The sequence below is a fragment of the Myiozetetes cayanensis genome, unplaced genomic scaffold (genome assembly GCF_022539395.1).
Source record: "Myiozetetes cayanensis isolate MyiCay16 unplaced genomic scaffold, myiCay2020 scf2-11, whole genome shotgun sequence".
Taxonomy (NCBI): domain Eukaryota; kingdom Metazoa; phylum Chordata; class Aves; order Passeriformes; family Tyrannidae; genus Myiozetetes; species Myiozetetes cayanensis.
The window spans coordinates 109574858-109602749 of record NW_026087411.1 but is presented as its reverse complement, the minus strand read 5'-3'; the positions used below and the strand labels follow the sequence as shown (position 1 = coordinate 109602749).

The following is a 27892-nucleotide window of genomic DNA, read 5'->3' as shown; positions in this document are numbered from 1 at the left end:
TTTTTAATGATAGAAATAAAATATCTACAAATTTGGGACTTCCAAAGTGATCTTTATCGCAGACTGGCACCGTTATTTCTATCATTTCATTCTTGTGATCCATAATTACTTGTAATTTTTGTAGGCCTAGAATTGACATTTATTGATAAATCAGGTTACCAGGTAGAATTAAAATATGTAACTATTGATATGAACCTAGGAAGAGCTGATAGCTCAGTGTAAGAAAATGCTCTGTTCAGTGAGGGTGGTGAGATACTGGTACAGGTAGCCAAGAAAAGCTGTGGATGCCCCATCCCTGGAAGTTTTCAAGGCCAGGCTGGATGAGGCTTTGAGCAACCTGTTCTAGTGGAAGGTGTTCCTGCCCATGGCAGGGGGTTGGAACATGATGGTCTTTAAGGTCCCTTCCAACCAAACCATTCTGTGATTCTGGTGGTGCAGCTTGTACCCCATTCTGTGATGCCGCACATAATTTGCTACTGACACTTGAACCAGGTTGTCTAAAACTCAGTCACATACACTGAGCCACAGTCAGTTCAGGCTGCAAACTGCCACACCCTTGATGAAATTCAAAATGAAGACACACAGGGGAAATACATGAAGTTGTCTGCACCAAAACTGTGCATTCGGAGATCTAAAAGCAGACACAGCTCCAGATGAGCTTCCAGCCAACCCAGCCTCTTGCCTTACTCTTTTGCCAGCACTGTAAATTTGTTAAGTGCTGGGAATTCCAGATCAGCTGATGACAGGCCACCCTCTGACCAGTGACACACTCTTTATCCCTGCCAGCAGGTAGTGAGGTTAGATGTTGACACAGAAAAGCCAAGATCTCTTATCAAAATATTATTTTCTAAGTTCCATTAAATAATTTTCCCACTTTTTAACTTACATTTATAGTAATCTCCTCAGCAATAATCACAAACTAAGATCCAGAACCAGGTCAGAAACATAGCACTAAAGATTTTACAAACCCAGACTATGCCGACCAACAGAAATGGCAGCAAAAGGCAGTAAATGAATCAATATTGTTTATTATTATCAATTGCTTTGTACACTGGTTACTTAATCACTGTCAAGATTTTTCATAAACCATAGGAAACCACCTCTTAGAAAGAATATGAAGTTAACATTTTTATGCATGTTTAGAGGAACTTTAGTTCATATATTCAAATAAAATATATATGTGAAAACAGAGGAAAAAGCCATAAAGATGCCTGAGTGAAGGTCTGCGCAGACAGCAATGGAAAAATCACAGCACCAGAAAACTGAGAATGTAGTAAGTAGTTATCAAAGAGCTGGAAGGAAACACTGAAAGCAAAGATGAGTCATATGCATCTGAGCCTGCTGAAAGTTTTAGCAGTAATGGATCAACAGGACAAAAACAACAAACATCTGAAAAAGGAAGAGATCAAGAATTAGACAATGCTGGTCACTAAGGCCTATAAAGGCATCCAAAGTGAAAGCAATGGCCAGCCTGAGCATGGTTCCACATTGATGGAGAAAAAGATCTTACAAAATAGAGCTACACTGGATAGTTCCATAACAATTTCTTTTTTCACTTTTGTGAAACTGTCACCTGTAAATTTCAATAGCCTTAATCTTTTTACAAAAACTGGTACCTGATGTGCTAACTGACCTGTTCCACTTCATGATTATTCCTGTACTTCTATTATTCATCTCCTTTCAAAAGAGAATCATCACAATTTTTCCACTCCATATGAGTAAGGAAACCTTACTGAGATCACAATTACTTTCATTTTTTGCTTCTTCTTGCTTGTTCCAAAGCATAACCTAATTTTTCCCCTTAAAAACCACTCTGGCTCACTAGGGTATTTTAGTGAGCTCTTTACAAAGATAACCTAGTTGTTTTTGTGTCTCAAAAACAAAGATTACCTAACAGAAGAACTCAACAAAGCTTTTGAGTACTTCAACTTACATCTTTCAATATATGTCATATTCTATTTGTTACTGCTCATTTCTCATTCGAAATCAAGTCCTATGTGTCCTGTAGTCCTATATCAAATTTTTTTCATGGCATTGTACAACTGCTTATAGCCTCACCTAATGTTAATAAAAATATATTATTGGAAAATTAAAAATTGATTAATATAGGCTTATTTCTACAGTTCAAGAGACTTGTTTTTCAACCAAATTTAAAGAAAAAGCATCTCAACTTCTTTCAAAAAAAATTCTTAACTCTGGCTCTAGATGATCTGGCCAAATTCAGGTCACTAAACTCCCAAGAAAAAATAAAGGCATATTTCATGCATATTTTAAAGCATCAGATTTAATAAACAGAAATTGATATAGACACACATGCACTTCATCATATTACTGATACTCTGAGTAGGTTCTCCAGATCACAAACTGCTACTAATCACAGTTTTTGCACTAACATGAGTCCAAGGAAAGCCATTCTCTTGTTGGCAGGTGCTAAGCCAGAGGATTTGTAGATCATGTATACACCAAAAAGCTTCAGCTGAAAGCTAAACGCTAGGCAACATATCTATAACTAATAAATACTGATCAGCACAAGTAGACTTTTTTCCCCAAGTAAAACAGTTGGTGGTGAGGACCTGACATCAACACTACACCTATGCCAAGAGGGATTCTTTCAGGCTGGTCTAGTAAGCCCTGAGGACTGGAAGCCAGCAGCAGCACAGGAGAAGCAGCCCTGGAGGCAGCCTTTGGTGTAGGTTCATCTGAAGGATCAACATGCAGAGTGCTCTGTGACATGAGCCAAAGCACCAGAGGTGGAACACCATTTCCAAAGAAAACAACTTGAACTAGAATGCAGATGTGAGTGCATCCAAAAGGATACAACTCCACTGCCATCCCCTACCAATTTTACAGTGGGTTTAGACCACAATCACTAATTCTGAGAATGGAGAGAAAGTGGAGATTTTTGAACAGTCACTCAGAAGCTTCGCAATTCATTTCAGGTTTTGTGCACAGTAACAATTGTGCAGGGAATTAAATGTGCACTGCTCACTATGTGTGATTATTTTGGCTGAGCATGGAAACATGAGGTTTTCACAGTTACAGGTATAGGCAACAGACAGTTTCTAGAACTCGACAGTAATATTCCAGGTGGTATTGTTCCTTCACAAGCCCCAGAGTAACCCCACAGCATCACTAGAATGATGATCAATACTTGGATCAGCCTTTAAAAAGACGAAAAGCTTCCCCAGTCAGACAGGAAATAAGCCATGTTGTTCCAGACAGGGACAATCTTGTGTTCTGGATTTGTACAGAGACTGAGATAACACAGTCCTAGTCTACAACCTGGAGTTGTTTTTCTGCTGCACTTAAGGCTGTGTCTCAGCTCAATACATGTAAGCAGAACCACGGATTTAAGACTTTTCAAGCTCAACTGTCAAGTCATCAAAACAACTTTTGCAAAATCCCAACCTTCATTGTGCAAGTAAACTACTACTGATTTACCCTTAGGGAAACTTCACTGGCTCTGGACCTCACAGTAACCTCAGCCATGTTGCAGCCAAAACCAGCAGCTAAATTAAGAAGCAAGCATGATTTTTTTTGCTCAATGGATAAAGCTTGTGCTCATTATTACTAGTACTAGAGGGGTTATTTCTGTAGCAGCTCTGCTTGCAGGTGCAAACCACATTAAGTGAATGTACAAATCCAGAAAAATAAAAAGCAATCCCACATCAGTGACCCTGTGATCCTGAATGGAGCACTGCAAATAGATTCACATTATGGTTGATTCAAATGTTTTTAATGATGAGCATCTTTATTGATCTCATTCAGCCTGCTACACAAGTCAACAGTATTTAAACCATGCTCCTACCTGTTGCTAGGAACTTATTTTTACAAATACAATGTACAAATTTAGAAATAATCTACAAAATTTACAAATATAATTTACAATTAAAAATAATGTTAATGGAATTATAAATACTTTTAAAACCATATAAAAATTCAGTGACATAAGAGACAGGCCTGAAAAAAAGCCCAGGGAAAAAAGCCCAGAAAAAAATTACAGTTCTTCCAGTTTCTCTGTCTGCAGCAGAAGATAAGAAAGGCCAACCAGAAACATTCTTCAGGAGCGAAGTTAGCTCCTTCAAAGAGGTGTTTCACAAAGACTTAGAAGAAAATGGAATGCTGAAGACTGGGTAGGGTTCAGCTGAGCCACAGAAGGAAAATGAACAAGCATAAGTTTTTTTTTCTTATGACAGGGAGCATTGGCTCTTGCTACAGTAGATTACCCCCAAAAGGATGGAAGTACCAGATAAATCCAGGCAGAGGAACACACAAGCAACACAGCAGAGCAGGGGAATCTGGGCCAAGAACTGGGATCTGAGGACAGGACTTTTGCTCCTCTCTCTCTGTGGTGCAGCTTACACTCTGTACATATTAAAGGTTGAAAAGTTGGCACTTGCAGGACACAATTCAGAGAGATGCATCCAAAGTTAAGGGAAATGTGAAAGCAAGTGAGATAAAATACATTACCTGATGCTATGAGCCAGCATCTCCACACTAGATGAATTCACTGCTACCTGGAAATAATATTCCCACTCTTAATTCCCAAACACAATGGCCATCAAACTGTTTGGGAATATATCTTTCAGACAGCAAATTTAACTGGCATTTGCAGTAAATAAGGAACAATGAACTAGCTAACAGCTACAAAATCACTGATTTTTCCAAGATGAGTTTGATTGCCAAACTAAAGTTTCTACAAATCCCAAACTGGCATCAATGGTGGAAAAAAAAAGGGCTCTAATTCACCCTTCTCATAACAAATAATCATTCTTATGGTTTGAAGACTTTTAAAGACACAGAATTTTGTCCAGACTAGAAAAGAAAGCAGAAGTTTAATTAAATTTAGAATAATCCTAGGATCAATAAGTTCCTCATGCATGCAGAGACTTTAGAGCTTGGAAAATGCCTTGGCTGGCCTTGATTTTTGGAAAAGTAACTTTTCTGTATTGTAAGTGATACTTTGCTTTTCTGTGGGCAACAATTTCTGTTAGTCACACTTACAGATCTCAGAATCTGAGGGTTGAGGAAAACAAAACAAATCGTTAACATTATGAAGGATTTGTCCTTCAATAAAGAGAATATCAAGCAACTCAAGGACCCACAGATGAAGCGAGAATACTTCAGTGACTGCATAAACAATTGTGTCATTTAGCCAGCATCACTTTGCTGTCTCATTTAGCTACATACAAGTTTTAACTGTGAGTCAGAATTGCTCAATTATTTTATCTGTATCATTCATAGTCCTTTGCTTCCAAGTATATGTGGGGAGGTGTGAGGGGGTGGAAATCCATACGTGTGTCTTCTGCCTACTCAAAATGGTTACAAATCTGTGCCAGATCCACACACACAAAAAGAACTGTTATGGTTCCAGACTACAAAACCCTCTCTCTTGTAAAATGAACTGCTGCAGTTCAGAAGTCAGGATGCCCTTGATTCATTTGGTGAACTGATGGCCACCTACAGAATACACAACACACACACGAAACCCTGATAATAGAGGAGGATCATAACCCTGCAGCGTAAGCTAAATTTATCTGCAGACTATCTGCACAGTATCATTGATAAATTGCACAGGTTCCAGTTTTAAATTAGGAGAGCTAAACATCCTGGTATATACATTGACAGTATAAACAAAAGAACTGGGAATTAATTCCATTGCTCCAGCATGAATAGCTAGTGCAATGGGAGATGCTATAGGGTAACCAAGCCACGTGCACGGGCTTGACAAACGTGATCAAGGACTTCTGGAAGACCCTTCCCTTCTGAACCACCAGCCAGAGGGCCCCAGGAGGTTCTTCAAGATTTTTAAATTAGCATTTAGTATTTGGGCAACTGTTCAACACACTCCTTGTTCAGTACATTCTATGGACTCTCAAAGAGGCATTTTGCTGACCAGGCACTTGATGTGCAGTTTAAGAAGGGCTGAATTGCTCTCTGACCTCCAAACGCCAACAAGATTTCCAGCAACTACAACAGAAGCATGTGGTGCATATGGATATATGTATAAACTGTCATTTAAATTTAATTTAATTTAATTGATCCTGAACTGTATCCTACATATGAAGTAGTCGTTGTGCCTCAGTTTCTTCAATAGCTAGACAGGATTGGTGACCACAGAATCATAGAATCAGATGGGTTGGAAAGGACCTCTGAGATCATCAAATCCAACCCCTGATCCACTACCACCTCAGTTACTAGAGTATGGCACTAAGGGCCACATCCAGTCTCTTCTTAAATACCTCCAGGAAGTGAGAATCCACCACCTCCCTGGGCAGCCCATTCCAATGCCTGATTAGCCTCTCTGTAAAGAATTTCTTCCTAATATCTAACCTAAACCTCCTCTGGCAGAGCTAAACCTCCCCTGGCAGAGCTATAGTGTTTACTAGCAGATACCTGCTGGTAAACACATGACAATGTTATGAGCATGTGCAAAACAGATTTTCCCAGGCGAATTTCTAATCGATAGATTTTTATGCTGTCTTTGATTTTGTGAAAGTGATAATGACCGAAGACTAAAAAGAGGTGAAGCGCTTACATATGTTTACTCTTGCAGCACTTGAAAACAGAATTAAACCCAGGTCATACATGGATCCTGTAAGAGACTCACACACACACAGGGTGCCAGGCCAGTGCTCTGAGCTCTGCAGGAAACTCCAGAACCTCAGGCACCTTCTCAGTTGCCAGTGGGAAGATGGAGGTGCTCAGAGGTTGGCACAGAAACAAGACACTGAAGTAATGGATTCAATCTTTCACTAACTACCTCTGTGACCTTAGATGAAGAACATGCAGGAACACACATTCAGAAGGGCTCAGAGCCTTTGTGTTTTATTTGGATTTTAAGCATAAGCTGGGCAGGACAAGTACCCTCCATTCCTAGTTGTAATTTAATGGATGATGCCAGCTGGAATAGGTCTGTAATACTCCTGTCTAAAATTGTGATTTGCAGTTACCCACGAACTCTGTTAACAGTTTCAAAATGTATTTTTAAATCATTTCCATTTACCCTTACTTGTCTCAGACTAGCAAAGGTATTTAACATGCCTGTATGTTTTCCTTGTCATTTCAGACACCTCATCACAGCAAAATGCCCTTGAAAGGAGAGCCTGGAATACCAATGCTCACTGCTGAGAGAGACCAACCTTATCTCTCAGCTGCAGCTCTGCACAGCACACGCAGGTGAGAGATTTAATGGCTGGGCTGAGAGAAAACAGCGTTTACTGCCAAGCCAGCAAAAGCAGTCCAGTTCAAAGGGAAGGAAAAAAAAAGAAAAAAGAAAAAAGTCCACTGTCAAACAGCATGCAGTCGGACAGCAAATAATGAAGCAATGAATAATAGATTTCTTACATAACTGCTGTTTTATCCTGATGTTATAGGGTGGGTATTTATTTTGCTGAAACACTTTAAACCAGAGAGTCTCTTCTCCTGTTAATCCCCTGATCCAACTGCAGACAAAGAAAAGTAAGTGCTGATACTCAAAATTTTCAATATACAAATATTAATTCTTGTCTTCATTGCAGACGGATGACACTGGCTTCAATTTTGATAAATTCTCTGCTACTGTTTTTTCATTTAGGTTCAAAGGAGAGGTGGAAATTAGATAATATGGGACCAGAAGTCAGATATAAATCTTCTCCAGGGGCTCTAAAGTAAAATGAAAAATCTGCTAAGGAAGTTTTTTGCTTCCCCTAGGGAATGATCAGAAAAAAAAAAAGAAATCTGATTAATTATAAGATACTGGTGAACTTGTAATGTATTTATAAAGTGAATTTATCCTATTTCCTTCCTAGAGACTTATTTCATGATTTCACAAACAGAAGAAAAGACCACGATGGGCCATTGAAGAGCTTGTACCTTCTGAAGATACAAGAGATCAGATTCAGTTTATCCTTTTGCTCTCCCTAAAACCTAGATTTATTTTCCCAACTAGAACTTAAGAAATAGTCTTCCATTGATCCATACCAGGAAAGGACCAGAACTGAGTCCATTCCTATATTTTGCATTCTCAGTTTACTTAATATTTCCAATTTTTTTTTAATGAAATGATACAGCTCTCAAGAGAATTAACAAAAAATAAAAGAATAAAAAAATTAAAGCAGAGCTAGTTCCCATACAGGCATACTATACCTGAAGTATCTGTAGTGTGGTCTCAGAAGGTGAGTTTTTAATACAGTTCTAAACCATTTAGTCATTCCATATGTTGGTTCACTCTCTAGTAAATGCATTGTCAATATTAAATTGACAGTAATTAAATAGCAGATACATTAAAATTCAAGTGAGTGACAGAAAATTGATCTTATCTCAAAGGAATTGATCTATATTTAAACAATCAGCTTTCTTCTGAAACATGGAGCTGTGAACAATGAACACAAATGCATGCTATTCCCCAAACCATGACCTTTTCCAGTAGAAGAACATTTCCATATCAAAATTCCAACTCATTCTAGTTTTGATAGTCTTCAGGTGAAACAAACAAACAAACAAACAACCGAAAACAAAAAGTAGTCTTTCTGAAGTGAATCATCCAGATCCATGGGAAGTCTTGTCTGCACTTGATATTCTGGCCAAGTTAGATCACTAGATCTCAGAAAATGCTAATAAAAATTCCACAAAGTCATAACTTAAATCTCTCAACGACTGCCTTTGATTTCTGCATGTCCAGACATACAGAGGCCAGTTAAACTCATGTGGAGTTGTTCCCATAGTCCAGTCCATCTGTACTTTTGTCCAAGCTAGATATAAATATCCAAGTGAGAAGTGTCTAACAGAATCTGCAGTTAAATTATCTGTTAGGGCAATATGACTCTACCTGCTGTGCAATTCTACATTTCTGATCTTGACCACTTGTGCCCCAGTTAATTCCATTCTGAATTTTGCTCACAGCCTTATCACAGCTTACTTCACCTCATCATCAAGCAATGCATATTTAGTTATGTTTATATTTCTTCACAAGTAAGCTCATAAAATTATCTGAAAATATTTATTGATGACTTACCTTTAATTTTCTAATTATTTTGTCATCTGTTACCATGATTTCAAGGTAATATTCCATCCTACTTATATGAATCAATTCATAGAATGGGTATGAATACAACTTTAATTAAATTTTATCACACAGCTATAGACCACTTAATTGTCTCTTTAGTCACTTAAATTAGAACAATGCAAATAACCTACGAATGGAGAATGCTAACAGGTTTCTATATTAACATCTACTTATTTGTGGAGTTAGCTACAAGGCTACAAAATACACGTTCAAAAGCTACTAAATATACAGAATCACAGAAGGGACCTTTAAAGGTCATCTAGTCCAGCCCCCCTGCAACGAGCAGGAACATCTTCCAATAGATCAGGTTGCTCAAAGTCTCATCCAGCCTGGCCTTGAATATTTCCAGGGATGGGGGAAACATTTTGTGGTATTTTGAAAGCACACAGAAAACAAAAGCTTGTTCTGAAGAAAGAGTAGTTACCAAGTACCAAATCATTCCACAGAGAATCTTCAAAGCTTTGAGGGGTTTTTTTAAATGACAATATAAGATCTGGAAAAAGTATTTAAATTTTAATGGCCCATCTCTTTTGACTTTTCCTCTAATGCCCTTGAACCATTCCTCAGTTACAACTGATGCTAAATAAATTCTTCACTTTATGAAAATAAACACAAAATTATTTTTACTGGTTTATTTATTACTGTACCAGTTTCTGGAAGTAAAGCCTTTATGCAAGCTTAATGCACAAAACCAAAAGTAGTTCCTCTGCCCCTAAAATACAGAAGGGATTACAGGTTAAGAACTGTTCTAGCACTACTTATAGAGCAAAAGCTGAGCAAAGAAATAATACTTTTAAAGCAAAATTTAAAAAGGCAGAAAGAGAATACAGAGATATCTTTTCCATTGTTTATACATCGGTATCCTCAGTGATTTTATAACCCACAGGATAGTTGCATGCTGCAACCAACAGAATTTTTTTAATATGTAATAACTCTCTGACCACAACTTTTGTAATATGTAATACTGATGGAGAATTCAGTTGTACAGAATTTCCTTTGTCTGGAATTGAAGTATTGCTTCCTTTGGTGAATGGGAATTTAGAGGTGCTGGTATTTTCAACACGAAGTTGTTAACTAACAGAACACTGCAGAAGAACTTACATAAATAAAGGTTACCTGAAGTCTGTGGAGTTTTAAGTTCAGAGGAAGAACAAACAGATCTCAGACAGAGATTTCGCTCTTCAAAATGGCAGATAACAGAGAACCAAACCCAAGCTCCTTTCTTTCCACTATCTCAGACCTCCATTTATCAGTGTACAGAATCTGCTGCAATCTGGGAAGCCACTGAAAATGGATAAATTGGAAAAAGGGACTCTTGTTTACCCTCTTCATCCTTGTTTGCAGAATAATTTTCTAGCCATTTCATCTTGTCTCTTACATTCCTTTTGAGATCTCATTATTTGAGTGCTTTCTTGTTTTAGTTTGTTGTTTATAACTTCTAATAAAAAATATCTGAAACTTTCACCTCAAATCAAAGGCAGGGGGTTGAACAAGCTTTCTTCAATAAAGGTAGAAGAGGCAGGCAAGCACAAGCCTGCACAAATTCATGAGATGTTAGGAAGGGGTTTTGAAGGAGATCATTGCAACTCATACACTCGAATGCCAAAAAAAAAAAAAAAAAGGCAGCAAAATTTAAAGTTGGTCTCTTTTTGAAGAGAATCTTTAATAGATTTTGTCTAATATGGTTTACTTCAGATAAATGAATGGGGGGATCACATATAGTAAATCATTTCACAGAGCAAAGAGCTTAATGCAGAGAAGGCAGGATTGGTGTAGGAACTTCTGGGTGCAGAAGAGAACATCCCTGCAGTGCCAGCAGCGGAAGTACCACATCGGGGGAAGGATATTAATGTGCTTCTATTGAAATTCATTATTAGGAGTAATTTTATCTGGCATACTAATGACAACCCACACACAACCCACGGTAACCCATTGAACAGATCAGCACTCACAAAACCTCCAACAGCTTAAAGTCTTCCAAGCACAGGAACATCAAGATTGGGACCACGAGTTGGCCAAGACCAATAACACGTGTAAGCTGTTGTTTTCCAAACCAGCATTTGGAAAAAGCCACTGCAATCTCAGGGTTCAGCAGCAACACTTCCAGGTAAAGAAAGACAAATGGTTATGTCACTTCCCAATGCCTCAGCTCAATGCTCAGCACAATTGAAGGAGAGATAGATAAAAGATGACGGTGGCATAGGAAATGAATACACTCTTGTCATCAAAGAATGAGCTCCAAGATGTCTGTGGGAATGCTAACAGGACAGGATGATTGGCATTGCTGCTGGAATGAAAAAGACAGAAGTAATTTGAAAGATTTTTACATGTGGGAGGGAATAAATGCAGAGCAAAGTAGGCGATGAATTTGAAACGGAACTATAAAATAGCAGCACGAACACATTAAGAGTGATCGTGTTGGAAAGAGGAAAAAAGAAGCCTGAGCACACTACCATTTCACACCATTTTGCATCTTCCAATTCCTCAGAATCACGGGCACAACGATTCATGAGGAAAACATTTAACAGCAATGCCAAACAATGACACAGTCAGGGAGAAAGTGTGGGAGTCGTGATGCTCAAGTGCACGGTCAGCTCAGCTGAGGCTGTTCTGGCCAATACATTCCTGCTGCCACAGAGTCAGGGAAAGAGCAGTTTTTAAAGCTGAAACTTGCTGAGCATAGATAAACTTTGATTGATTGTCTGGGTCTGCCACCTGGAATCAGGGCAAAGATATTGCAACATATTCAGCATAAAAGAACAAAAAAGACGTCAGAAAGAGAAAAGGAGTTTGGTTTCAGTTGGTTCAAGTTTTTACATTGTCAGCAAAGCACATGTAAGTGTCCATTAAGCCAGGCCAGCTGGTTTTAAGGAGCCAGGTAGAAACTGGGAAGCTGAATCAACTCCAGCTTTTGTGCTGATGACTCAAGTCAGGTGAAAAAAAAGCAATGATCCAAGGCAACTTAAAAAGCGCTCCTACCAGAAGAGACACTGAAGCACAGACAACAGTGGGTTATGTCTGATCAGTAAACTGGGAATACAGGCTCAAATCCAGATCTAACAGCAGCTTGCTAATGATCCAAAGTAGTAACATAGTGGAAGCTATTTTATTTCCACAGAGCCTGATTTTAATTTGGGTAAAAACTTGAAGAAGTGGCAGTGAAAGAAGTGCCCAAATATATGTAATAAAAGGATTCTAATGACTGCTACATCAGTAAAATTGATCACTTTAATAAATCAAGTGGTCTGCAATGATAAATTTAAGTGTGGGCAAGTAGGAACCAGAAGTCTGATACCAGCACATCAACACTCCTGAATCTAGCAAGAAAATTCTACTTCATACAGAGTTTTTTTAGGAATGCTTTATATGATCAGTCTGAAGTTGTGACTTTTTTTATGAGGGGAGGAAGATGAGTAAGAATCAGAGAATAGCTGCAACTGGAGGGCAAGTCTGGAGATCATTTAGTCCAACCCCCTGCTCTGCACAGGGTCAAACCAGAGCAGGTTATTCAGGGTCATGCCCAGTCAGGTTTGGAGCAATTTCAAAGACTGAGAGTCCACAGTCTCTCCAGGCAAACTGTGCTAACACTCCACCACCTACATTAAAAAAGCATTTTTTATTATAAAAATGTTTTAATATTTAAAAGTAATTTCCTTTTTCTTTTTACTCCTCCCCATGAGATGCAGGCCTCAGCACCTCCCTTTGCTGAATTTGTTGGCCCATTTCTCCAGCCTGTTGAGGTCCCTCTGAATGGACACCCCATCTGGTCTACCGACCACACCTCACGGTTTTGTGTTGTCTTCAAACTTGCTGAGGGAGCACTTGCTCCCATCACCCCAGTTATTAATGAAGGTGATGCACAGTACTGGCCTGAGCATCAGCCCCAGGGGTGCACCATCAATGACTGACCCCCAGCTGGACTTTGTGCTGCTCATCACAACCCTTTCAGCTCAGCAGCTGAACTACTTTTCAAGCCTCTTCACTGTCTACTCATCTTTGTCACTAATTTATGCAAGAGGTTGTTATAGGGGACGGTGTCAAAATACTTAAAGCTATGATAAACAATACCTACTTCTCTCCCCTCATCCACTGAGGTCATCAGCTTCACCACACACCATCACCAAGTTGGTCAAGCATGACTGTCTATATATTTAACATTTTACCATTTTACACTATAATATAAGGAATGAACCAAACCCTATATTTCACTCTTTTTTTCCCTCTCACAGTAGTTGTCTTTATGTTCCCTCTGCTTTTTACTCTCTCTCTCCATGTCTGAAAGTCAGCTAAGCACACCCTAGCACAACAACATATCTGCAGATGGTTATTCAGTAACTTCACAACACAGTTATACAAAGATCAGAATATAATCCACAGTAATGGGATAGTCACTTGTGTATCAAAAATCTATTTTTCTTTTAAAATGTTTGAGAGAGTTTACAAGACTAAAGCTCATGCTAATATGGCCCCAGGAATTCTTCATTATTCTGTTTTAAGTCTCCCCAGGCAGGTAAGAAAAATCTCGACTTCAACAAATTTCACATAAACAACAGTATTTTATAGGTGCAACTGTGTTTGCATTGAGTTCAGATCAAGATTGTGCTTTTGAAGCAAACCTCCTGACAACACTCACCTATCACAGTTTGTTCTACACCGGTGATTAGGCTGAGTGTGCAAATAGGATTTCTTTGGACAAAATTGAAGTGGAAGAGGAATTCCAGGCATGCTCAGTCCAGAAGACTTAAGTAGATTTAAAAGTATTCTGAAATGCCAAACCTCCACACAAATACAACTGTTTTCCTCTACAGACCCACCCTGGCTTCGCTGTTCTGTTTTTTAATGCAGACACAGCCCATGAACACCTGCAAGATCTCAGTCCAGAGGCAGCTTCCTTTAGCACAGGTTGTCAGAAAGAAAGAACTTCAGCACATGGTACTTGGCCACCACATGGAAAAAAAATGACACTTAATCAACGATGCAAGAAAGATTCGGATGGTGTTGGAATGCTGGCAATTATTTTCCATCTCTTCCCAGTCATGCAGGAAGGAATGCAAAGAATGAGAACTTCTTATCTGTAGTAAGAACAATGCACAGAAGGATGAGGAAGCAGTCCAACTAGAAGCATGATTTTGAGACCTGTAACCAAACATGCTCCATCTTTGGCAGTTTATATACAAGGAAGCTCTACATTTGCCAACCAGACAACAAAAAAGGCTGATACCAGACACAGCGAGTCAGTTTTCTTCGGCAGATGTCAATGTTCGTAGGTAAAGATTAAATGCTTTACAAAGCCAATACTAAGAGAACCACAGCACAAAGAAATAACTTTGCTGAGTGGTGTTCAAAAGTCAAAGAGCAGAAGAATAACCACGTACCTGAACCCACATTACTTTCCAGAAAACACCAATGAAGTGCCATGTCAGTCTACGTCTCATAGGCCAGTAGAATAATCTACCTTGGAAAGGACTTCTGAAAGTCATCTAGTGTAACCTCCTACTCAAGGCAGGGAGAGCCTCCAAGTTAAATCAGATTATTCAGGGCCCTGTCCAGTCAAATTCCAAAATATCTTCAACGATGAAGGTTTTTCAGCCTCCTTCAGCAGCTTGATTCAGTGCTTTCCCACTGTGAAAACTGTTTTTCCTTGTAAGTTGTGATGTGTGAAATCCTGACTGGATTTATTTGAACCATGAAATGGTGCACCTGCAAGGAGAGTCTGACTGTCTCCCCTCCACACCTGTGGTAGAGGACAACAACAAGGCTCCTCCTGAGTTTTACTCTTTTCCTTACGCTGAACAAACCCAGACTCTCCACGTTACTTGCTCCCTTTCAGTGTCCTCTCCAGTTTGTCTACATCTTTTTTTTTTTTGCACACAGAAGCCCAAACCAGGACACACTATCCCAGATGTTGCTTCACAAGTAAATAAAATAAATCACCTCCTCCAGCCTGCTGGCTCTGCTCCTGCTGACGTAGCACAGGTCGCAGTTATCTGTGACTGAAGATTAGAATCTGAACATTTTAAAATACAGAAGCCTCACAGTGAGAAAATAGAAACAAAACACAGCTGGAAGCAAATTTACCCCTGCCTGCTGCATCCTCAGAGATAGAAGGGTTACCCTACGGGTGACTTTCCATCCAGCAACAAAGTGGCTTCCTGCACTGCAGGAAACTCAACATGCTCTCTGGTTCCCTGGGAAGTCCCTTTCCAGTATCTCTGCAGCTTGTGCTTCTGCTCCCATCTCTTCCCAAAAGTCTGTTGCACCGCAGGTTTCTTCCTCTTCACCTTTTTCTCCTGCTAATTCCCATTCTGGAAGCCTGCTTTTCCTAGGGCTCAGTTGCTTCCAAGGAAGAAATAACATCTCTCTGCCTGTCCAGTAACTCACAGAAGGCAAACAGTTTTCTCTATAAGTCAGTCCCAGACATTGAATAAAAACAAACCAAAACAAAACCACAGATACAAGAAATAATACGGTAATACCAAGCATTCAAATATAATGCAAATATCACCTGTTTCATAAGCACTTTAAAGAGCTTTGAGTAAGACCGACTTATCTAAATCCTGACCCAATGATCTCATTTGTGAGCTGAGGAAGTAAGGCCTGCATGAACAGACTGTTAAAATGGGTTGAGAACTTGCTGAACTGACAGGCTGAAACGCTAATTATGAAGTGCTCAACATCCCCTCGACAACAAATAAGAAGCAGAATATCACAAGGGTCAGGATCAGGGCAGAGACTGCTCAGCATCTTCCTAAGCACTCTTAGACAACAAGACAACTGCAAATTTGCTGTAAACGTAAATGATAGTAAAATAGTAAATAAGGGCTAAAGACTTCAGTTTCAGAACGTTTTTTTCACTTGAAGGGTAATACAGATGTCATCTGTCACCAGAGAGGTGGTGGAGTTTCATGGAGGTTTTCAAGACCTGATGAAAAAAGTGTCAGAGCTGACCTCAACTAGTGCTGGCAACAGTCCTAAACTTTGAGCTAGAGGCTGGACCAGATGGCCTCCAGAGATCTCCTCCAACCAACATCTCTGTGATCCTGTGAAGATACAATGCAGACACTTAATTGCTCAGGACAGCAATGATAATTTGGGGAACACTCCTGGGGAGGACCAAGCACATGTTGGTCCAGTATGTGGGTGCACCAAATAAAACACTTGACATTCTGCTCAGGCACTTGGGCACTTGTTACCACTCTCAGACTTTAAACAGAATTTATTGCTTTCAGACCTTCTCATTACAGTTTTTTTATTATTTGCGTGAGGAAAAGTAGGGAGCTCTGCTTGTTTGTAGACTCAGAAAAAGCCCTAAAGTAGAGAGAAGTCAAATTCCAAGTCAAATAATACAATACACTTGCCAAGAGACTAGAGAAGAGTCCCTTGCTTTTGTTTGACAATTTTCTTGTCAACTCCTCCTTGACTGGCACTTAAATATCACTGTAAGTACATCTAAATACCTCACTGCATTTACCCAAACTTTGAACTACAATGTAATTCTTCACAGGGACTTCTAAACATACAAAGCCACCTTTTTACCTAGTTTGCCTATAGGCTCTTCCAGTATTGCCAACAGAAATAAGACGTATACAGCATTGAATTCCAGCTATAGCAAATAATTTTGCAAATAAAATATAATTTTTTCAGTAATCAGAATTATTTTCCTGAAGTACACACAATGTGCATATGTACATGCAACACATGAAAAAAAAGGCAAAATAAAAAGAAAACAAACTGAAAGGAGGGTTTATGATCTACCCTTACATACTCATAAAAAAGTAACACAGAAAAAAGTAATTGTCACACTCATTTCATGGAAATATATTAAGCTAAATTTTTTCGACTCACATTAAAATCGTTGTTAAATACTACCTTAGAGCAGGAAGTTCATAATTAAATGGTCTGGCTTAGGATTCACTGAAGAGTCAGAGTTGTATAAATATGAAATGATATCACCAAGATCATTTAAGGTATTACGGAGGGACATGAGTCACATCTACCCAAAAAACTGTTCCTGGCATTGGTAGCATTATATTAATCATTTTGGTTGTGTTTATTCCTCTAGGGTGTAGTACTTTGTATTAGGTGCTGTGCTAACAAGCATTACAGTTCTAAAACACTTAAGATAATCAATAACCATATCAAAGAGATCAGTCCTTCTGTTTGCAAGGCTTGGAAATTATACTCTTTTTTTTCCTTTATGTTTTATGCATTTAAAACTATTGATGTATTCCAATATTCCAGGAAGAATTCTCTCCAGTACATTCATTTCTTTAACCATCTTTATGCATTAGGTAGTGACTGTACCCATTAGGAACCAATTAGCTCTGTTAAGGATTTCTGTGCATATCTGGAGGACATCCTTCCTTCCCCCTAAAGATAAGAATACCAAAGATTTCTCCCCATCCTCTAAGCAGCCAAGTGGAGAAGACAAGTGATACATTCTTAAATTAGATGATACAAAGTTAAAACTAGAGTATTTTATCAAGTTATTTTTAACAAAAGCCATCTTCTTAACAAGGCTGGGATAGAAACAGCACAAGTACTCATCTTCTCATTTTTCTCAAAACACACTGTAAACATATTTAAATAATTTACTACTACATATTTTAGCTGATTCCATTCATCTAAGCCAGGCTGAAACTTCATCCATTACCTTGCTTTCAAATAATCCTATATACTTCAGAAGGGCTTTGACGAATAAGACAATAAATATGCATAAACATGGATCAGACTTTAATCATCTTAATGCAACAGTACTTCTCATATTTTATCAAAAAGGGAAAAAAAAAAAATCAGTCTGGGGCTTCCTGTAACACCGGGCATGTCAAGTGCTTTAAATCATTCTTGGGATAAATTTGCTCTCTACGACTCCCTGAAAGGAAGCTGTAATTCAGATGGGGGTCAGGCTCTTCTCCCAGGTAACAAGGGGCAGCATGAGAGGAAACAGCCTAAAGTTGCACCAGAGAAGGTTCAGATTAGATATTAGGAGAAATTTCTTCACTGAAAGGGTTGCCAGGCATTGAAATAGGCTGCCCAGGGAAGTGGTGGAATCCCCATCCCTGGAAGCATTCAAAAGGCATGTGGATGTGGCACATGGGGACATAGTTTAGTGGTGGAGTTGGCAGTGCTGGAATTGATGATTTCAGAGGTCTTTTCCAACCCTAATGATTCTGTGATTCTATTTATTCTGACAGCATCCCACATACAGTAGGTGGGGTGGTAATGCAGTCCTGGTCAGGAGAGAAAGATAAACCTGTGAACACCATTTGGGTCCCAAGTCCCAAATAGGCCCATAATCATTTGGTTATGCTTCGTCTCCACAGCATGGAGAGCAAAGCTGCCCCAAGGACAAGGATTAGCTGGAAGCTGAGGTGACCACAGTGCAGCAGTGCCCTCACAGGGCACAGAATATGCTGAGTCGGGAGGGACCTACAAGGATCACAGAGTCCAACTTCGGGCTTATCTACAGCACCTCAACAGCCTGGGCTGAGCAGGGTGCCGGTCACAGCAGTCACTGAAAGCCCTGGCCACAGAAAACCATGGAAACAAGTCCAGGTCTATCCAGGGATTCAAGAGGAGAAAGAGATGGCACGAGAGCCAAAACGAGAAAACAATGCAAGTCCAAGGCTACACTGTGGGTCCAAGGCTCTACATAAGCAGCCCAGGAATGAAGGCCCATCCTGAGCTTAAATGGAGCTCCTGGACCAATACACAGAGGTGGGACTGGTCACAGTGACTGCAGCCTGTTGGTGCACTTGGGGCCCTGACACAGTCACTTGATAAAATTATTTCAAGGAAATAGTTTTCTTTTCCTATCTCCTGAAACAGCTATTGTGAATGATTGCAGGGACCATGCAGACCATCAAACCACACCTGGAAGTTGTTAGGGAAAGTACTATTTGTCCTCAGTCAAAAGTGTGTCACGGACTATTATAACAATTCAGCTGAAAATGTTATCTCACGTTATAGTGCTGGAGCCCTTGCCAGAACATGATTTGATTTACAGCAGCCTAAGACTATGGCATTAGATATCACACTGTCATGCTTATTAGGATTGAATTCCTTCTCAGTAGATGCTCACCAACATTTAGCTGAGTTACCCACAGCAATAAACTGATTTTAGGTTTTAAAGAAAACTATGAGAGGCAAGACAAAACAGAAGTTGCCTTTAAAACCAATTTAATAAAGTATGCTATGAACTACTCTAAGGTCTCCCTAAACTGCTCTCCTCCAGTTTGTCCCTTTTCTCAGCTTTGTTACTGTATCAGGTGTAGTCACCTATTCATACCACCTTACCTGGTAGTGCTGCTGGTCACAAAAGACAACAGAACCTATTTTAGCAGGTTTGCAAGCAAGCACAATGATGAAATTATTTCAGTCTGATTTCCTAGCTATATACAGGATACCACAGATGGAATATAACATGTGGAACGAGAAAAGACTTCAGAAATGTTGAAGATAAAGTGCAGAGCTAGAAGCTGAATGCAGATACTGACCCATGATACACAGTAAAAATTAAGATCTAGGTCCACTGTAAGCTGCAAAAGATAATACTAATTCCTAAGTGGAACTATTTTGCAGGGCTGAAACGAAACTGAAATACAGTTTTAGGGTGAGCCCTGTTGTTCATACTGCACAAACCCAGCATGGATTAAAACCTGTATTTTGTATTTCCTATTTGAGTGGCAGGGTATTTAAAACTACATTCCTTAACATATGTTACCTTTCTTTCTTCCCACAGCGAAGAGCCGTGTGGTGCACGGAGGAGTCAGCAGATGGCACCCATGGCCCTCGGTACAGCCAGAGCACACGCAGCCTGGTGGCCTTCAATTCACACAGTGGATTATTCCCAGAAAGTGTGGAATTTTTTCCTGTACCAGACAGGATTTTCCCTTATGCAGTATAAATAGTATAAGTTTGTATAAATAAGGTTTACCTTCACTCTCAAGGTAACTTGCTGCATGATTACAAGCAAGGAGAGATCAGAAAAAAGTCTAACAGTGCTTCTTATTTTCATAATTTTAACCCCAAATTCCATGATACTGGTGGTTTTACTGCAGTTTTCAGAAGTGATGCTTCTGTGTGAGAATGCCATTTTCAAATAATCCCTTTCACCTCACTAAACACACACCTAAGGTATGACCTCAAAAAAAAAAAAAAAAGGAGAAAGAAACAACCAACATACAGATAGTGACTCTGCAAAAAACACAGAAGGCATTAATAAGAACCTAAGTTTCCTTAAAAATTAATATCACAGTACTGACACAACTCGTGTTTTTTAGGTCTGGGGTTAACAGCAGTGCACATAATACAAGAAGATGGATAAAGAATAGGTGAAGGTCCTTCAAGAACAAAGCAAGGTAAGGAAGGCTAATGCAAAAGTAGAAGAAAAAGCAAGGCAAGTACCAAGTATTTCAAGGAGATCAGCCTATCTAGAAACTGTATACTGCATATTTGCAGTGCATGAAACACATGAAATCCTAAAGAAGTCACTGTCTTCACATAACTTTTCAGCTTCTGAAGAATTTTCTGAGAATCCAGTGCCTGTTAATGTTTGTGTTTAAACTCCACCACTCCTCACCTTCAGTTTCACCACCAGGAAGTAGCTGGGTTTTACACGAAACTAATTCTCATACCAAGTGCAGATCTGTGCAGCACTTTTTTTTTCCCTCCTGTTAGTAAGAGAAAAGACAGGCTGGAAAAATACAAGGTTGTGCTGGGAATGGAAGATACGAGTTTGAGAAAAATCTCATCTTCAGTAAAGGTACTGATAAGAGTACATCCATCTCTTTCTGTTTCAAGACTGCCAAATAACAGATAAGGATTTAATTCCTAGACCTGAAGTAAACACATGAAATGCAGAGGCATAGCTTGGACAAACTATTTTAAGCAGTTGCTTTTGTTGTCACTACACAACGTCAATCAGATCATACATTTGAGATCAACAGAAAGACTACGGTGCAGCAGGGCTTTGAATAGATAATCAGAACTATGCTTCAGTAAGTGACAGCTCCACAAAATTTTTCCAGAATCTAAATACATGCACAGGACACACTGCATCTGCTATATGTAGGTCATAAACCAGCAGGGAATCAGAAAAACTTCCATTCAGAACTGTAAGGGTCATAGATTTCAGAAAATCAGTAATGAGTAAAACAATTTATTTGGGAAAGGCTTATTAAAGGTACAAGCTATATTATTTAAACCATTTGAAGCTGGAATATAAAACAGGAAGACAGATTTTCTTCCCAAGAAACCCTCCTGTACCGCTTGTGCTGTGTGTTTCTCCCTTCTAACTGCAAGACAAACAGGAGCAATTAGAAGCAGCTGCATCACAGAGCACACAGCAGGTACAATGGACACTACGGGTAAAGAAAGACCTGAAAGGAACATTTGTAGTTACAGATACAAAAAATAAAGGGATTTACAGAAGGACACAGGAAGGAAGGGCAGAATAACACCACCTAGTGACATATTTCTGCAGCTCCTGGTGCTAGCAGCAGACTTTAAAGGAATTTGGAACTTTCTTTGACCAAAACCCTCAAGGTCAGATGGTGAGAAGGATCTGCATGTTTATTTAGAGGAACAGGATCACCAGCACATAAGAACTGAATGAGTCTAGAATTTACTTATTTAAGCATATATCATTATATAACCTGAATTGTCTCTTTGCTTGTAAAGTGGAGAATCCATCCAAAAACTTTAGAAAGGCAAAAAAGTGAAAGCAACCAGTGACAAAAGAAAGTAAACTTGCTAAGTATATTAAAAGTGTTTGATATTGCATAGGAGGCAGCCTCTGGGCCAGGGCTTGTGCTTTGTCAGTGCTCCCAGTCTTACAGTGTCTTTAAATTCACTGCAAGGCCAGTTGAAGATAACACATGCTAACTTGAGTGCACTTGGTTGCAGTGCAATAGACGCCTTCATTACTCTCTGGCCAGAGATACTGTAAATTCTTTTTCCCATTCTACTGTCATCTTAACTTCCAGCTCATTAGTCCCTGTCACATGGAAGGTTTCTCTTATCCCTCTGAGACACACACATTACGTCTAACATATCTGCAAAGCCTCTGTTTCTGTATTAAGTTTCAAAGCCCAGTTCAAAAGTCATGTAACTTGAGCAGGGTAGAGCGTCCAGGAAATGCAACTGAATTAGAAGAAAAGAACATAAAAGTAATAACATTAAAGCAAGGCAATTAAAAAAAAAAGGTACAAAATACATTGTTTTTAAAACCATTCAGACACTCATAGTACACAGGAAACTGAGAACCTGAACAAAACCCTCACTGATGGAATGGCACAGCTTATCAGCAGATCTTTGGCCCAAGAATTGAATCGGAGAAGAGTTGTGGAGAAATCCTTGCACTGCTGCAACAAATCCCAACACTTCCATCAGCTGGAAAAAAATAAGGGATTTATCTGGCACAGAAGTAACTGATAATTCATTTTACCTTGATTCAACTCTGATCTCTCAACTTCGTGCGCAAATCTATTGCAGATTTTGTCTTAATCAATGCCACAATCTTAAAGCTGCCATCTCTCCCTTCTCCTCTCTGTATTACCTCAAATCACCTTCCCATATCCCTCATTTTCTAAGATAATATTCCTCTTCAAGTGTTACTTTTTACCCACCTCTATAAAGCATTAATTTATTAATTGCATTAAACTGCTATTGTGTTCTTACCATATATTTTGTATGAAATATTTAAGAAATTTCCTTAAATAACTGGTAATTAGAGTAATAAATTTATTGTTTTGAATATGATTAAGCCAGAATGTCCCTTCTGTAAATTTAGTGTCTTTATGCACTGCTAATGAAGGGTGACCTTCATTTAGAAGCCTTTTCCTTGGGCCAGAAAACTGATAGCAGAACTTGTGGATGGATTAGGACCTCTGATGGTATTAAAATAAAGAACAGCTGCTGCCCTAACCACATTAGAATGGCTTTACTGCACTTTTTGATTACTATCAGCTAGGAAAACAGTATTTTTGTTGACTTCAGAGTGACAGCTTGCTGGAAGAAGAAGGGCAAAACTGTGTTGGATTATTAGCAGATATTTGCTGATAAGAACTACTTAGTGGGACCATCCAAAGACTTTTCTACAAATTACATAAAGGCAGCTTTTCTCTTTGAGAACTGTGGCTCTTGCTTGTGTCAGCAGATACCAGGAGGGTTGACTTCTTGCTTTAATATGCAATGTGCCAGCATCAGTTTCGACTAGATGCAAGCAAGTTCCTGTAGAGTTCATGACTGTGGTTTATTCCAAGTGTGACCTGGTGTCTCTTGGTTTTACATCACTGTTACAAAAACATTTTTAGATTACCAGACAAGATAAAAAAAAGGGAAAAACTAAAACAAACAAAAGCCAAACAGGAGTAATGCTGATCAAGAATAGCAAGTTTCACCACTTAGAATAAATCTTCCCATTTCAGAACGGAACATATCCCGCTATCATCTTGGAAAAGAAAGGCTCAGTATTTTATGTACACACAGTCAAACTCCAGTATTTTCAAGCAGGATGACCAGAAGGAAAAAACCACCATCACCAAAAGTTCTCTGTCAGCAGAAGTCCCCAGCTGACCTCCCAGTTCCAGCTAACACTGGTGGAGTTCAGAGGAAAGCCACACTGGCCTCTGTGTTCCAGGCCAGATCTAACTTCCTCAAAGATCAAAAGGCATTTGAGTCCAGGAATTTAGTCCAACCTATTACAGGAGACAGACAACTGCAAAGTGGAATCTTAATCTAAATTTGTATAGCATTTAGGGATATCTTAATCAGACCTACCCACAGTTTATCCTACAGTGTCCATTGTGCCAGAGAAAGAAGTGATTCAGAGAATGATTCTTTACTGATTTACACACAAGACATTGCAATTCCCAGTGGCTCCCAGAGCCTGTTTTCTCATGCCATAACAGAAGGTCCTCATCAACCTTGGCATGGATTTACTAAGACCTTTGTTAAAATGTCTCACTATTCAAAACTCTGTATTTTAGTAGAACTGATAAGAAAAATTATATTCCTTTATAAAAAATAAAAAGGAAACACCCTGAATGGTCCTTTCCCAGGAAAGATTTCCCACCCACCCTGGTTTGAGATAACGCATTCCCTCTAGACTGCAGAGTAGAACACAGCCACAGAAAGCCAACACTAGAAGAATTTTTCCATAGCTGCTCTTAAGGAAAAAAGTACGTTTCCAAATTTAAAAAGCAGACAGTAACTGCTGCCTTGTGTGTTCTGGAAAGAACATTAATCAGTTTATTTTTGTAATTTACAAACAACTAGTACAGTTAAACGCTTTGAAGCACTACTTCAAATTTCAGCTGCAAGGAATACAGGCCTACCTTTAACACAGTTGGCCTTTTGCCAGGCATGTTCTCCCACCAAAACGAGGGCATTTGTGCTACCAAACACTGTACATGGATGGGAAAATAACCTCAAGTACCATATAAATAGGAAGACAGCATTCACATTGCAGGCAGTGGCCTTTCAGGCCCAGAAATACTCATTACCTTTTCAGTTGCTTGAGGGGGTTTTGATGTTTAAAAAGAAAACGACAATAACAAAAAAGATCAACTCATTTTCAGAGCAGGAATTGAACACTGATTCAGCTGAGGAATATTCAGAGTTTGGTAGTTCCTGGATGCCAACAGGACAATTGTGGGCAGTTGTACCTTCTACTTGCCATGGGATGGTTTATGCATCTTTCTGGAAAGAACAGAAATGCTGAAGCCTTCCAGCAACAGCCAGAACCACCCAAGAGAGAAGCTGGAAGGAATGCCTAAACTAGACTAACAACTCCTTACAGTTCCTTTAGAAATTCAGCAGATCACCTCAGAGAAAATTACCATCAGACCCTATATACATACATAAATGCAAGTTGTCTTGTTAACAGCTACAAGAGCAACCTTAAATAATCTCCTCATAAATATGCATTAAAATTATGAATACGCAAACCGCACCAATCAAAATTAGTTCATTTTCTTCCTCCAAACCAGAATGAATACTCAATAGATCCCAAATGTCAATGAAGGTTAACTTCCCTACTGCCCTTTCTGCAGTGAAAGCTCAGCACCTCACTCCGTGGTTTGAGACCTATGGAGCTCCAGACACTCAGATGCTTTGGGGATCTCACTGCCAGTCATGTTAAGATAGTTCATATCCTACAGTATGTCCAACATCATGAAGTTACTGCTTTTCTTATCTGAGTTTCTCACCATAACTCACACCTGACCTGTGAGTAAAGCACAGGAACAACATCCCCATAGAAGAGTTGTTCCATTACATCCCATTCCAGGTGCCAGTACAGAGCTGACTGACAAGGTCTAGCAGCTGTAGCACAGGAAATAAAGTAAGGGAGGTTTATGAATGACAAATACAGAGTCACAGAATGGTTTGGATTGGAAGGAACCTCAAAGATCATCTAGTTCCAACTGCCATGGGCAGCTCCACTATTCCAGGTTGCTAACAGCCCCATCCAACCTGGCCTGGAACACTTCCAGAGATGAGGGATCCACAGCTTCTCTGGGCAACCTGTGCCAGGGCCTCACCACCCTTACAGTGAAGAATTTCTTCTTATTATCTAATCTCGATCTACCCTTATTCAGTTTAAGGCCATTTTAATGCTAAATATCAACAGCTCTTTTCAGTTGTAGAAAGAATTTATATAATGAGGGTGAAAAAGTTGGGATTATCCCTCTAGCAATTAGATGGGATATCAAATGCTGAGCAGGGAAGGTCACAGGTGCTTTCAAACAAAATACTTAATTGCATGGAGATGGTTTGTAGAAAAAGTATTTGTTACAGAAAAAAAAATAAATGCAATGGAAAAAGAACTTTATCCTGCATACTTCTTAAAGCAAGATCAGCCTCCTATAGCTTTATTTTAGTGCTTCCATGATCATACAAAAAAAAAGCAGTGCTCAGCTATCTGCAAACCACCACCCAGGGAAGAGTGCAAAATAGGATTCCCAGAGGGCAGATGTGATTCATGAAGGACACTGTTCCTGCAGCTTTTCTTTGCAAGCTCTCTGTATTTTCATTTTATTAAATGCACAGACAGAGTATAGTAAAGAAACGCCTCCATTTTTCCAGAATGCCAGGGAATAACATTCATCCCATTTATAAAGCAGGACAAAGCAAAGCAGGTAAAGATTCCACAGCACGACACACAGTCTGCTTCAAGTGGCAGTTTCTGATAACGTTATCATATCAACCACCAACAACCTTAAAAGGTAGAAAAACTGAAAGTAAAACAAAGCAGCAGCAAGTGTACCAGGAAGGCAGAATGAAGCATTCCTTTCCAGCCCTGGAGCGTGACTTCATCTTTGCTGGGGTGACCTTCCACTGAGTCCAGGCTTGAACACTAATATTAGACCAAAAAGAAGTGTGCCACCCTCTAAATATAATGATGACTCAACACCTAGAGGCTTCAGTGATGTAATATGAACAGAGAGATTCTGACTTCACAATCTAGATGTTTAAAAACGAAGTCAAAAGGAACAGATCTTCCCCTGCAGACACAAAGCCCGCCTAGAGCCTCCTAGAGCATCTTCATGAATTAGCCTGTAGGAAAGGGGAACCAAAGAAACATTTCACACATGGCAGCAGACACACTGGCTCCACTTTGTTTAAATGGAGCACTGAACAGACACTTCTCAATTATCTACTTCAGAGTCAAGGCATCAGCAGAAAGTTTCAGTTCCAGGATTAGCATATAAAAGTTAAAGACAACACAGCAGACCACTGAGCAGTCCACTGCCTTTTACTGCACCTTAAAAATAAAAATAGCTGCATGAAGATGTGCTTTGTTGAAAAAGCTGAATGCAAGTATAAAGGAAAAAAGCTTTTGCATGTAAAGCTACAAAGCTCTCTTAAAGCATGACCCTTGGACAAATATTCCAGCACTCACTTGAGGTAGCCTTAAATATTTTTCAAGGTCCAAGTTAAATAATGCATCTTTAAAAAAAAAAAGTTAAAGGAAGTCTAACAGAGGCTTCTGCAGTAAGAGCAACTAGTCATCCAATATATGTAAATAAAGTTGTAATGTGAAAGAATCCCTCATGAAAATAGTAACTGTTTTCATAGTAAAGTCCTTCTATTAAAGTAGGATTATCTTTTCCATTGACTTGTTAGTTTGACTTTTCTCCTTCCTTCCCCACCCTGCCTCCATTAAGTTCACGGTTCAGGAAATGCATTTTTAATCACCTCCATTCCCCAATCTTGCCTTCACACAGACTCTCTTCATCAGAAGAATTAGGATACACTTCAACAAATATTCAATGACAATCAGGCTGGTGGAGGTTGGAAAGGACCTCTGGAGATCATCTTGCCCAATACATCCCCCTGGCTCGTGCAGGGAGATGTAGAGTCCAGATGCTTTAGGACCATGTCCAGACAGCTCTGGAATATCTCCGTGGAGAGACAGAGACTGCACCACCTCCCTGGGCACCCTGTGCCAGTGCTCAGTGACTGTCATGGCAAAAAAGTGTTTCCTGATATTCAGTGGGAACAGAACCTCCTGTCTTTTCGCTGATGCCCGTGGCCTCTGGTCCTGGGACTTGACACAACTGACAAGAGCCTGAATCAGCCTCCTTTGCACCCTGTCTTCAGGTCGTGGTACACACTGGTGAGATCCACTTGAGCCTTCCCTTCTCCAGCTCAACAGGCACAGCTCTCTTGGGCTTTCTTCACAGCAGACAGGTCCAGTCCCATCATCTCAGTGGCCTCACTCCAGTAAGTCCATGCCTTCCTTGGACTGGGAAATCCAGAACTGGACACGCGTTTGATCACTGTGTATTTTTCATGCAGAAGTAACAGTAATAATATCTCCTATGGGTTTAAATTACATTG

At 39.5% G+C, this 27892-nt stretch overlaps 1 protein-coding gene across 2 annotated transcripts in view; it reads right to left on the bottom strand.

Annotated features, from left to right (window-relative positions):
* Positions 1-27892, bottom strand: part of RCAN2 (regulator of calcineurin 2) — an 84953-nt gene that overhangs the window by 44178 nt on the left and 12883 nt on the right. The window lies entirely within an intron of this gene.